This window comes from Cyprinus carpio, chromosome B7 (genome assembly GCF_018340385.1).
Source record: "Cyprinus carpio isolate SPL01 chromosome B7, ASM1834038v1, whole genome shotgun sequence".
Taxonomy (NCBI): Eukaryota; Metazoa; Chordata; class Actinopteri; order Cypriniformes; family Cyprinidae; genus Cyprinus; species Cyprinus carpio.
Window position 1 is genome coordinate 8,049,556 of NC_056603.1, and position 13,222 is coordinate 8,062,777.

Here is a 13,222-nt window from a genome sequence, read left to right on the forward strand (position 1 = left end):
GCCTTCTATTTTAAAGTCAACATGAAATGAAAATTCACCCTATCTATTTTCTAATCGCATATTATTGAACTTAGTGTGGACACTTTATCCATGTGTATGTTTTTCTTTTTTTTTCTCTTTGACCTAATTTTTATTTAAAATTTCATAAATGGATCTTCCGGTAAAATGTTGCTAAAACCCCGCCCCACTCCAACTGTAAGCTCACATTTAGATCTCCCTCTATCCAATCATCAACTAATGGATAGAAGTCCTGCATATTTATAATCTGTTTTATTCAGATGTATGTAATTTATATAATAAAACAATTAAATAAATAATAGTTCAAACTAAATAATTACATTTAAATTTAATTGTAATAATTCAACGATTATTATTAATATCATAAACACATTTGCTAAATTTGGTATTATAATGGTGTAAAATATAAGGATACATAATATCCTTAACATACTTTACTACTTTATAACATTACAGAATAATGGTGTAAAACAATAAAATAAAATTAAATTAATTCAATGCCATAAATAAATGCATTTACTAAATATTTGGTGTTGGACTGATGTATAGGTATGCAAATATAATATAGGTATATACATAGGTATATAAATACAATAGGTATCTAAAAATAAAACCAAAAATAACAACGATAAAAGAGTGACACAGACCGGAATACACCCACACCCCCCACACACACACGCGTTTGTTTCTGTGAATTGTGGGGACTTTCCAAGGACTTCTATTACTATGACCAAACAATATTTTTTATCACCTAACTCAACCCTAACCCTAAAAATTTCAGGTTTTACAATCCTTGTGTGGGGATTTGGTCCCCACAATGTGCATACACACATTCACACGCGCACACACACACACACACACACACACACACACACACACACACAAACTCCCTCCAATTCCCAACTTCCCAACACCATGCATGTCAGAACAGGTCTGGCTAACAGTAGTACACAACCACACAGACACACAAAATGTGTACCTCCTGCAGTACATACAGTACAGTCCCACACACGGATGTTCCCACAGCCTTGCACTCCTGTATCAGGACAGTGCAAGAACGATTGTAATTAAATATTCATATAATAGATTTGCCTTGTTAATTATTAAGCAGGCCTGCTGTGTTTCTGTGTATCGGTCCATCTGCAAGGGACCCAAATCTCACTATTATGTCTCTCTCTCTCACACACACTATGCATTTGTGCACATCACAATCACATTGCCACAGAAGCAGCCACAGACAGAACAATGACGAAATGAACTTACACTTCTTTTTACCTTCATCCTTACCTCTGCCATCACTTATCTGGAGTCTCTCTCTCTCTCTGCAGTCTATTTCTCTCTCATATAGCTCTGATAAATGGTAAGCGGTCGGAGACAATCACAGATCACTCAACACAAGCAATATCTGTAGAGCTGTGCTGCAGTCATTAACTACAAGAGATAAAACATGCTGTCTCCCTTACACACACACACACACACACACACACACACACACACACACACACACACACACACACACACACACACACACACACACACACACACACACACACAGTCCTCAATCCTACTGGATCCCACCAAGCAGGGTTCAAGTGGGCAGCGTTTTTGCACTATGTATCTACCGATATGATTTTAGGGATGGCCTAGACAAGGAGGTGGGTAAAATGAGGGGTAACACACACACACACACACACACACACACACACACACACACACACACACACACACAAAGCGACCGTTGTGTATTGAGACTCATTTATGACACTTACACACAAAGGTAGAACACACATACACACAAATGCTGAAAATGTAGTGTGATAAAGAGCAAACTGAATAGTTTGGTGCGTCTGTGCTGTGTGACAAGCCATCGCCATGGTAACGAAGAGACATCCTCATTAGCCTTGCAGGTGCTAATGGAGATAACGAACCTGCACTTATACTATTTTACCTCTCCTCTCACCTAATACCCTATTACCCTCCCTCCCTCTTTTCTGGTGAACCTCTTTTTACATTCACCCTCACTTCCATTTCTTTTCTTTTTTCCCCACATCTCTATTTAGCGTTCACTCTCTGTCTCTCTCCATTTTCCACATATTTTCCTGCCAAAAATGTGATTATATGTCTGAGAGGTACAAAAGATTCTATACAATTCAAAATTAGCCAGTGATTTTTAAAATACAAATTATACCTAGACAAGAAAAGTGGCGAACAATTAACAGTGTTGGAGAAGCAAATTAGTAGCTACTACCTTGAATTTATCTGAATGATTAAAATAAATGATTCACAGATTAATTCAATATGTCATTTAAAATAAAACATTTAGTTAAATGTTGCTATTCATCATTGTATTTTTTTTTTTTTTTTTTTTGGCAGCAGCAGTTTAACACTAAGTGTAAATAGCAACAGATGTTATTTACACCAAGTGAAAATAGCATTTTTTTCTTAGCGATACATGCTATTTACACTAAGTGCAAATAACAATAGATTCTATTTATACTATGACAAAATAGTAGGATTTTCTGCTATCTATAATACTTATTGCAAATAGTGGCAATTATCTACACCTCAGTATTGTTGCGCATTATAAAACAGTTTGCAATTATAAGTTTAATTCAAATTATTAAACAGATGCCACCTTATTGGGACAATATAGCCCTCCCAGTTTACACCCCACTCATGATTTTTTTAAAACTGTTACATTTCTTAAAGACAGTTGCTAACAAGGTGCTAAATGGGACTACAAGTGTTGTTGGAGACATTAAACGTCATCACACTCAACACTTTATAAATTTATAGTATTTTCCAGTCGTAGTATAATTTGTAGTACAATTAATTGTAGAATAACCAATTAATAGTTTGCTGTTTTTTATATTGTTGTTCAACAATGTTTTTTTTTTTTTTGCTTTCCCCCAAAATGCAACCACAAGTCTTCAGATGGAAAATGCTCATCTTGTCGCTTTCCCACTGATGTATCCCAGCGGAGACTCTGGGTTCGCACCATAAGGTAAAATTATGATCATTCCATGTAAACACCACATTTACCGCCTTAGTAACGGTGAAACTTTAATGATGCATAGTGCTTAAAGTCAAGTTAAAATTAAATGTTTATGGCCACATGAAGCTAAGCAGAAAGACTGAGGATTTTCTAGAAGCAAGTGTAAAATAACATTTTGTGTAACCACCCTAACAAAATGATAGCTAAAATGTGGTACTTTATTCACTAAAATAAATGTAATCTTACCATATCCAAAAACTTGCTTACTCTGTTAATATTTAATAGATTAAATCCACTAGAATTTAATTGAATACTACGTGGAGATGCGTTTTATAATTTGTAATATTTAAAATATTCATATTAATCAAGGATTTATTGACTTTTAATGGTAAAACCTAGAGATGTGCATGAAAATCCCAGTAGATCATCAGTTTCTGAAATACTCTGGCACCAACAACCATTCCACGTTCACAGTCACTTACCTCACCTACATCATCAGATACATATTTTAAGGCACTGCCCCTTTGAATAGCTTCAATATAGTTAGCTACATTTTGTTAGTAGCTGTAGCTAACTAGTTTTGGGAAAGCTACTTTGAATTGCCCTGTAGCTTTCCAAGCTACAAGATATTTTCAATTTAAAGGGGGTAAACTCTAGCCAGGCTAAACTTTTTTTTTTGTTTTGTTTCCTCAACACAGCTAAGATAAAACAGCTAACTACACTAAAACAATTCAAAAGAGCAACGAATCATGCTTACAAAGCACTGGTGAGTGAAAAACTGGTTCAAGGAAAAACATTTATGACGAAAAGCAAAACATATTCAGATACTTTATCTATAAAAGTGGACAGGGAGATACAGAGAGAGATAAAGATAACAAAACCATGTTAAATACAAATATTAGTCATATCTTGCTGCTTCAAGTGTTGCTGTTCAATGCTGTTCTCTGTCTCTAAACAGCCTGACCCTGAAACCACTACTATTTCCTGCTCCATCACAATTCAAGCAGTGGCTTCATTGTGGATCCTGCGGTGGCTTCATTGACCCATTAAGAGGAGATCTGGCCTACACAACAACACACTTAAGCTTCTGCACAACTGCAATTTGTAAAACACACACACACTGATTTAGTCTGCATGCAACTTTGGTATATGAATAAAAATACTGAAATATCCACCACAAGCATAAATCCAAACACACAGGAGTAGATTATCACACAACTAATTACATAAATACGCATTAGCAGATTCAGATCCACACAGAGAGAATACATATGCATTTGTCTTGCCACATTAATATTCAAATACACAAATGGGGCATGTGTATACGTGCAGTCTTCACTCATGCATAATATGACGTTTAGAAATTACAGACAGCAGGAAATGAATCTCAAGTCTTCATCACAAGATATAAGCAGATACTCATGCAGAAATGCTTCAATATAAAGGGTATAGTGAATAGCCTCAGATACAAAACCAGACATGAATACACTTTCAGTTTTTATTTATTGGCTTTATTCCTCTTATTTAGACTGCCACAGTCTGAAAAACAAGCACAGTTGCTTGATATGATATGAAACAGATTCTGAAATATGAACACTTAAAAACCAAATAAAGATGTATATTCCCCACCATGCAGTGCATGTTATAAACATTAGATGATAATGAAATATTTAATGGTACTGAAGATTGGAACTCAAGAGAGCTGCAAAAGATGGTTGAGTTCAAAGCAAACACCATGTCTGAATAGTCACTCAAGCTGTGAACTGTTGGAACCACGGCCTAGCAATTAAAGCAACTGTTCGCACAAAAATGAAAAATTGCTGAAAATGTACCCAAACCCAGGCCATCCAAGATGTAGATAAGTTTGTTTCTTCATCGGAGCAGAGAAATTAAACATTACGTCTCTTGCTCACCAGTGGATACCGTCAGAATGAGAGTCCAAAGATCATGTTATATCAGCTCATTCTGACGGCACCCATTCACTTCAGTAGCTCCATTGGTGGATAGCCTAAAAGTACATTTTCAGCAAATTTTCATTTCTGGGTGACCTATTCCTTTAAGAGTCTGTGCTTTGATACATTCGTGCATTTTCTCACCCTCTCTCAACTAGCATATTTGAAGTTTGTCAAACCAATAAGCACATATTTATTTATCTGCATTTTATGTTTATAATATATTAGAAATAAAATTATAATTCTAAATAAATTTAAAATGAAAAACTAAAAGCTAAAAATTATTTTTCCAAAGATTACAATCAGCATTACTAAATTATTAGTGTTTTTAATGATTTTATGAACTTTAAGTGAAACAAATATACATGCACTTTTAAATTTATACCCTAGAATGTGTACAGTTAAACATTTTATATGTAAACAAATAATAATTTTATATAAGTACAGCATTCATCCCATTCATATAAGTACATACACTCTCCCCACCACAGAAGGTGAGAATTTTTTAGTTTTTGGTCATTTGTAAGCTGTGCCTTAGATCACCTAACTCAACCAGTGATCTCACATTACAGCAGGTCATACATCTCTGCACGATTGACCCCAACATTTCCCCTGCACAAACTCTTACTGACAGGTTAAACAGCTGGATACGTACCTACTTTAAGCCATGAACAGAAATAATCTAAAGGTTAAGACATAATACAGCATGCTTTTTTTGGTCGAGGTTCAGTCAATATCTCTCCTTATCACAAAGCCTGCTGGGAAATCACTATAGCAACCAAATTTAGGGATTACCAGTTCAACACTTTGACTGTGTCCTAAACCGAATGCAGACAGGATATTAGCATGAAAGCAGAGCTTCTAAGAACTGGTTTTAAACCAGCACGCCACGTCAAGACTAAACCACATAGAAAATATTAAAGAGCATTAGCATTTTCAGTGACTACAACATTTGCAACCACTCCATCAACCATTTTAACTTCACTCACACAGGATTGTGGGATATCACAGACAGTAGAGGATACAGCTATGCTGCTTTTCAAATAAGTATATAAATATTTTCCATGCTCCACAATGCCCTTGTAAACTGTAAGCATGGCTAGACGATTCTTAGCAAAGCCTGTCTAGATCCCAACTCATGTAAACTATAACCGACAGAGATCACGAAACATTTCCACTTTTTTTTTACCCTCTCTGTCTTTTCATGTCTGTTCTCTTTTTGCTCATGCTGTCTCTCACTCTCTCAGTGGATGAAAACCAGGTGTGCCTTCACACCCTGTCTAGCCCCATCTGTTCCTCACTGTCTGAAGGAGCGCAGGAGCGAGGGAGAGGAACGAGGAGGAGGGGAGAAGGAGTGGTGAAGATGTTATTAATGGTGGAAAGTAGTAGTGAAGTTATTGAGGTGTGAATCTCTTCCTGTGCTCTGCCCACTATCCGTTCAACATTCTACCACTTGCCCTATTCTGACTACTGTTCCAAGAGCCAGAGGCAAAGTATGACCCTGAAACACACACACACACAAACACACACACACACACACTCGTTGAACACCTGCAACCGCAGGATTGAGATGTCATCTGTCAAAAACAGGTTTAACGCTGAAAAAAGAAGATAAATCTTTTAAATAAAACACACATGCACACACACAACGGTTTTGTTTGCATAAGATGTCAGAAGACATTTCCTCTGTTTATATATTAAGCACTGAGCAGCAGAATCGAATCACACACACACACACAACTGTGCGAAATCAGGAAATGAGCATAATTAAAACATGTGCACGTAAACTAATCTGCATGCGAGGGGGGCACACACACACACACACACACGCATGCACTATTTGCAAACATTTGAATTGCTAGTTAATGGCCTGCAGGGCCCAGGAAGTGCACGCTTAATAATCATAGGTGTGACTATATCCTTGAACTGTCAGTCAAAGCAGAGGGGAGAAACAAAGAGACCGTTTGGTCTCGGTATCCACACACACATCTCTCTTCACTCTTTCCATCTTCCCATCCATGAGCCTGTGTAACTGTCCAAGGTCATTCGAATTCTTCATGTTCTTCAGAACTACCCGACATCTGAATATGACTCAGAAATACGATGACCTCCCCCTCGCCATGAAGTACCGGTGGGATTCGGCCATTTTTCCACATTCTCACAGGCTGCATTTTAATGCTCGATCCTGCCAGGATTACACACACACACAGGGAACGAGAGGCTCAACGTGCCATTAGTAAGAAAAATCTCATAAAGGAGCAATAATAAAATCAGAGAAGTCACAAAGGACTGCCTCTCTTTCATTGGTTTTATTGGTTGCGCTCCAAAACTCTGGGATTGTAATTGCAGTCACACACACACACACACAAATGGCATTTGGGTTTTTGGAAGGATACGTGGTTTGGAGAGACAGAAGCAGAAAGGGAACAGAACAAAGGAGAGAGATGGTAACAATTAGTCAGAGAGAGATTGGGGTGAGGCCGAGTCACCATTCAAAGGTTGGCGAATTCAAGATCTGTTCCAAAACCTAGTGAGCTGCCTACCTAAATAACATTTTAAAGTGTCATAAGTATGCTCACATATGATATGGCACCGCAACATGACATCAGTCGCAGAGAAGGCGAAAGTAGAATGCAATATGACAAGCTCAGTAAAAAAAAAAAAAATTGCAGATGAGTTCAGAGAAATGCTGATTATAATTATAGTATACTTAGGCTTCCTTCAAAATAAAAAGTAAAATCTAAAAGAAAAATTGCTATTCTACCCATAATTTCTCTGTTATTTTTTTTTAGCTTAGCAACACTATACAGTATGTCAAATTATAAGTAGGTACAGAGCGACAGAACAATAGAACAATAGATAGAACGACAGACAGACAGATAGAACAATAAAAAAATTAATACAACAATATAATCATAGATAGAAAGGCTGATGGATAGATAAAATGACAGAATGATAGATAGAACAATAGAACATGCTAACAAGTTAGAATACTAGCTTAAAGCACTAACTGGTTAAGAAAAGCTCTTTTAATTATCTGCAAGATATCATAAAATAACAACATATTACATTTTTGATCATCTATTGGGGAAAGAGTCCAGAGTTCTGCACTATGTTGTATGAGTGAATGCTCCGCTCCTGCTCCTCAGGCCCGGCTCATCATGATGATGTTGTAGCTGCCAGTCACACACACACAGAGTTGACACTTACATTACGACCACAACTTCTTGGAGAGAACACACGTGAGCTCTGTGACTCTGTGTGTGTGTGTGTGTGTGTATGGCTCAGGTGTGGATTAAAGCAGGAGGTTGAAGAGGGGCACGTCAGAAGCAGAGGGGCGGGGTTAATTAATGTCTCTGTCTCTCACAGCAGATGCTGATATTTTCACTCTGGGTGGTGGGAATAATGTGTGTGTGTTGTGTTCATAGGTGCCTGTGCATGTGTGTTCTGCTTCAGATGTGAGTAATTGCACTGAAGTCCACAGGGAGAAACACACAGACTCAGATTGATATACAATCAAGAGAGCATGTCAGATTAGGAAGAACTAGAAACAGACTGACATTCTAGAGAGAGAGAGAGAGAGAGAGAGAGAGAGAGAGAGAGAATGCATTTAGCAGCTAATGAACACTAAAGTTGATTAAAGAAAAAAAAAGTTTAAATGCGGCAATTACAGCTTTACGCATAACAAACAATGGATGGATGGATGGATAGGCCAATACTTCAAAAAATCCCAAATATTAGCTGATATATCAGCCTGGGTAAAATTTCAGACAGCTACTAACACATACACATTGTATATAGTGGGTAATGAACACTAATGCTGATTAATGCCAAAGAATAAGTGTTTAAATGCTACACTCGCAGCTTTACGCACTATTGGACAAAACTGCATTAAAAAACACTCTAGTAGAGGACAAAAGTGATGGACAGAAGGAGAGTACAAATTAAAAGAGAGGTCTGTCAGAGACGGACAGATAGCAGGGGCTGAGACTGATAAACAAAAGGACTGATAAGAATGAGGGACGCGGGAAAGAATAAAGATATAGACAGATATGAGAAGCTGGGAGAAGATTGAAGACTCACACATCCACACATCCACGTTAATCTCTAACACACAGACACACACTCCTGTGACTCCCCTCATTTATCCCTTCCCTCACTCCCTCACTCACACACACATGTCTTGAGCTGTGGGCGTGGTGCTCTTTGAACCCTCCATATGGGACACATGTCATCATCAAATATTCATACTATGGTTTTGTCTCATTAAATATTCAACAACGCGCACACACTTAAACGTACAGCTTGGAATTAAGCCTCCAGTCCCTCCTCCTGGGGTGCGTGTGGTGCGTCTGGTCTTGTATTGGAAATGGAAATGGTGCGCTAGAATAATTCACACCAATCTCAGTGAGGAGCCCCAGCAGCACAGAGTCAAGAGAAGCAGACTGATCTCAACGCTGTTATCACTCTCTCACACACACGATTGAGTGCTGCAACACAAGTGGCGTCAAACGTCCACTCATACTGTATATCCCATACAGTCACTCTCTCTCTCTCTCTCTCTCCAGGCATGTAGGGATCTCCCTTTCACTTCCATATCACGGCATAATATAAGCTAATTATAATTATAGACTAGGAATGTCAATCGATTCAAAATGTTAATTACATGATACGCCAATTTATTAATCAATTACTTGCAATTAATTGCATATATAAATATTTTCCTAGATAAGTCATCAAATGAAGATAATTTACCAACATTACTGTGGCGACTCAGTAAATCATTGCATACAATAATCTTTACAAAAGATAAATATATATGGAAATCAATATACATTTAATTTCATATCATTTCATAACATAATTTTTAAGATGCTGCAACAAGCATCTTGTGTGTGTGTGTGTTTATACTATTCAAAAGCTAATATTCAAATATACTTAATAAATGTAATTTATGTCATTTATAAATGTAATTTATGCTTGTCATGGCAAAGCAGTCTTCAGCATCACATGATCCTTCAGAAATCATCCTAATATACGGATTTGGTGCTCAAGTAACATTTTTTTTATTATGAAAAAAAAACCTTGTTAGCTGCTTAATTTCAGTATTTATTTGAAAAAGAATTTTTGTAACATTATAAACGTTTTAATGCAAAATCCAAACGGTAGTGTATATACTTAACACAAAATCTGAGTTAAATTACAGCCATACTATATACTTTGCTAACCAGAAAACCCAGACTATTAGGCATGTTTACATCTGAATTAAGAAATTAATTATGTCCCCCTAAAGGTTTTGCTATTCTTTTGGGGAAATGTCATGTTCACTTGCAAAAGGAAACATCCTAAAAGGTACATAAAACTTAAGTTTTACCGCATGAAGCCACAGCCTAACAGGGTCAGTTAGTTTTCATCTGCCTTGGAACATTTCCCAGTCTAATTCCCCTTTATTTCCTCATCATTTCCTGTTGTCTCTCTCTTTCTACTACATCTATAAATACAAAATAACCCACAATTTTATCAAATGCAGCATGGAAGCAGAACACGAGCCAAACAATACACTCTGATTTAGAAATGTATATGTACATTTTATTGGCAACGGCTCATTCAACTTGATTAGTAATCAGTGAGATCAGTGATTCTGTGATCATGTTAGCGCTTGTCTGCGCTGGTGTTTTGGCTCCAGCTGGCTCTGGCCCAGTTTAATCCTGTCATAAGCACACAGGTAGCCTGAGGCTCAATACAAGCTCTGCTCCGTTATGCTGTTGTACTTCACAGCTCTATGGTCACAATGAGAGTTTAGCCCACCAACTATATATAGCAGCTATTAGCATAAAAAAGACAACCAAAAGAGGGAGCGAGTGTTATGGAAAGTAAATGAAGAAATGGCGATCCAGTCCTGACCCCTCCATCAAACCCACAGTTCAACAGTCTTGATGTCTGCCAAACAATTTCCTTACCACTGCCTGTATTTTTCCTCATTACCTAGATGGACAATATTTCAGGGACAATGCACATTAATAATACATAAATATGTAAAATGCGCCAGATTTAGCCAACACTGGCTAATTTTGATTAAATCAACATTAAATTGATCAGAAGTGACAGTAAAGACCTACATTATTGTTACAAAAGATTTCTGTTTTGAAATAAATACTGTTCATTTCTATTCATCAAAAAGTCCTAAAAAGGTACCATGGTTTCCACAAAAATATTAAGCAGCACAGCTGTTACCAACATTGATAATAATATGATTTTTTCTTGTGCAGCAAATCAGAATATTAGAATGATTTATGAATGTTTTCTGAAGACCCGAGTAATGACTGCTGAAAGCTTTGCCATCACAGGAATAAATCATATTTTAAAATATATAAAAATAATAAACTTTTTTATCATAAAAATATTTAACAATACTACTTTTTACTGTATTTTGATTAAATAAATGAAACCTTTGTAAGCATAAGAGACCTCTTTCAAAAACATTAAAAAAAATATATATATATCTTACCAACCCCAGACTTTGAGCAGTAGTATATATTAATCTAATTAAAAGATACCACAATTATACCTTTAGTTGGTGCATGTAGATGTGGTGAAGTTTACAAGACAAGAAAAGAACAAGTGTAAACGTGAAAGAGAAACAGATGGAGACAGTGAAAAGAGAAAAGGCGTCTGGATTAACCCGACTGACCCGTTACTGCTGTGGTGTCGCAACACTGTTCAGATCACACACAGCGAGATCAAACCTCTACTCACTGTCTCCATTACTGCTCCTGCAGCTCTCAACTCCAAACTTTGACATTGAAGGTGCTGCGTAAACACTCCAACTGCAAGATACTGCTATGCATGCATCCCTATTATCATGATTGAGACAGTAATTATCTCTGAGCCAAACAAAGTATCTTCATTATCTGACCACATATGAGCCACGACACACTAGATTTAGCAAATCTGTGCATGTGTGGGGCCAGTTTTCCACCACATTAAAACCTGAAGTTGTTTACTGTATATAGTAGTGAGCAGGCAACTGCTCATAAAGAAAATGGCTTTAAAAACATAATATAAAACCAGAATATACTAAATATCCGTCTAAGGAAAATCTATAATAGTATTACAATATAAAATAGGTAAAGCATAATAAATAACATAACAAATGAAAATATTGTTTGTAATGAAAATACGTAATTCAATGAAAATATAAACATTTCTAAAAAAAAGCATTTAGAATTAGAACTAGGGAATGAAAAATATCATCAGCTAAGTATAAAAACAAGAAAAGTCAATGGGGAAAAAATACAGAAAAACACCATTGTAGAAAAACAAGTGTAAGTGTGTGTGTGCAATGCCAAAGAACTGATTAGCAATCAGTGGCATTGTGGTAGATTTGGTAGGGGTTTAGAGTGCATTATACTACCTGTGTGTCATAATCTCCATCCAGTCATAACTGTGTGTGTTATGTGCTGCAGTGAGTTGTGTGTTCAAGCATTCATATATGTGACCCTGGCCCAAAAAAATCAGTCTTAAGTCACTGGGGTATATTTGTAGCAATAGTCAAAAAAACATTGATGGGTCAAAAATATAGATTTTTCTTTTATGCCAAAAATCATCAGGATATTAAGTAAAGATCGTGATCCATGAAGATATTTTGTAACTTTCCTACGGTAAATATATCAAAACTTAATTTTTGATTAGTAATATGCATTGCTAAGAATTAATTTGGAAAAATTTAAAGGTGATTTTCTCAGTATTTAGATTTTTTTGCACCCTCAGATTCCAGATTTTCAAATAGTTGTATCTTGGCCAAATATTGTCCGATCCTAATAAACCATACATCAATGGAAAGCATATTTATTCAGCTTTCAGACGATGAATAAATCTCTATTTTGAAAAACTGACACTTAAGACTGGTTTTGTGGTCCAGGGTCACATATTGCATCAGAGCAAGAATATTTCAGTACATTGATGTTTGTGCATGCATGTGTGTGTGTGTGTGTGTGTGTGTGTGTATCTGTGCTGTACAGCATGTAGCTGTGGGCAGTACTGCTCCTAAATTGCAGTGTGTCCGGGGAGTTTGATTTGTGATGGTGCTATTTTGGATATTCATTATTAATGGACACTGGCCTAATTCAGACCACAGCTTTTAGCACTCCATTCTAAATGAGACACACACACACACACACACACACACACACACACACACACACACACACACACACACACACACACACACACCACACACACACACACACACACACAC